Source organism: Bison bison, unplaced genomic scaffold (assembly GCF_000754665.1).
Source record: "Bison bison bison isolate TAMUID 2011002044 unplaced genomic scaffold, Bison_UMD1.0 scf7180017864333, whole genome shotgun sequence".
NCBI lineage: Eukaryota > Metazoa > Chordata > Mammalia > Artiodactyla > Bovidae > Bison > Bison bison.
In genome coordinates this window covers 2,163,800-2,165,709 of record NW_011494905.1, presented here as the reverse complement: position 1 = coordinate 2,165,709, position 1,910 = coordinate 2,163,800, and positions in this window count along the sequence as shown.

Genomic DNA, 1,910 nt, shown 5'->3' with positions numbered 1-1,910 from the left:
GTAACACTGATTTGTCTAAGAGCTATAACACAGTCTGTCCAAGACCCGAGAGCTGTGACACGCCGAGGGCTTTAATGTCCATCGCTCCAAATCTTTGTTGTGATGAGACAGAACCGAGACAAATCTAAACTGACAAATCTAAACTCCCACTTGGTAGCACAGGGAACTATACTCAATATCTCTTAATAACCTATAGTGGAAAAGAACCTTAAAAAGAATATATCTACCTATCTATCTATGTATATACACATAGGTATACACACATCTGGGCTTCCCAGCTGGTGCTAGTGATAAAGAACCTGCCTGCCAATGCAGATGTAAGAAATACAGGTTCAATCCCTGGGTTGGAAAGATCCCCTGGAGGAGGGCATGGTAACTCACTCCAGTATTCTTGCCTGGAGAATTCCATGGACAGAGGAGACTGGCGGACTATAATCATAGGATCGCAAAGAGTCAGACATGACTGAAGTGACTTGGGAGAAGGCAGTGGCACCCCACTCCAGTATTCTTGCCTGGAAAATCCCATGGACGGAGGAGCCTGGTAGGCTGCAGTCCATGGGGTCACTAAGAGTCGGGCACGACTGAGCGACTTCACTTTCACTTTTCACTTTCATGCATTGGAGGAGGAAATGGCAACCCACTCCAGTGTTCTTGCCTGGAGAATCCCAGGGACGGTGGGGCCTGGTGGGCTGTCTATGGGGTCGCACAGAGTTGGACACGACTGAAGTGACTTAGCAGTAGCAGCAGCATGCATATACACATATGTCAATCATTTGCTGTACAGTTGAAAGTAATGCAACATGTTAGGTCAACTATATTTCGATAAAATTTTTTTTTTAAGAACCATTTCACTTGGGCTTTATTTTCTCTCTCCACTTTGGTCCTTCCACCTCTTCAACATCTTCCCATCACATTAGTCAAGTTCACTGCTCCACAAAGATGTTGCTTGGATTAAATATCTGTTCCCTATGCTTTGTCTTGGTTTCCCAAAGGGATCGTAAGCTCTTCAAGGGAAAGCGTCCATGTCTTTTGAAATTTATTTCTCTTCTTTTTGCTTTGAGGCTCCCATAGGCTGAACGTGAAGTGAAGTGAAGTGAAGTGAAATGAAGTGGAAGTCACTCAGTTGCGTCCAACTCTTTGCGACCCCATGGACTTCTCCATGGAATTTTCCAGGCCAGAATACTAGAATAGGTAGCCTTTCCCTACTCCAGGGGATCTTCCCAACCTAGGGATCGAACCCAGGTCTTCCTCATTGCAGACGGATGTTTTACTGGCTGAGCCACAAGGGAAGCCAAAGAATACTGGAGTGGGTAGCCTAGCCCTTCTCCAGCAGCTCTTCCTGACCCAGGAATCGAACTGGGGTCTCCTGCATTACAGGCGGATTCTTTACCAACTGAGTTATCAGAGAAGCATATAGGCTGAATATGTGAATCCAATTCGACTGAAGATGAGTAGAAGCACCAATCACCACACACATGCTCTGAGCACTCAGGACGCCTTAAACGTGTGATGAGCTGCCAAGTATTTAAACTAAGACTGACAAAAAAGAAGACACGTCCACTTCCGTCATCTTGTCGATGGCATCTTTATCTTATTCTGTAATTCTTTAAAGTGATTGTTAGACAAAGAAGGTCACTACATAATGATCAAAGGATCAATCCAAGAAGAAGATATAACAATTATAAATATATATGCACCCAACATGGGAGCACCGCAGTATGTAAGACAAATGCTAACAAGTATGAAAGGAGAAATTAACAATAACACAAAAATAGTGGGAGACTTTAATACCCTACTCACACCTATGGATAGATCAACTAAACAGAAAATTAACAAGGAAACACAAACTTTAAATGATACAACAGACCAGTTAGACCTAATTGATAGCTATAGGACATTTCATCCCCCCC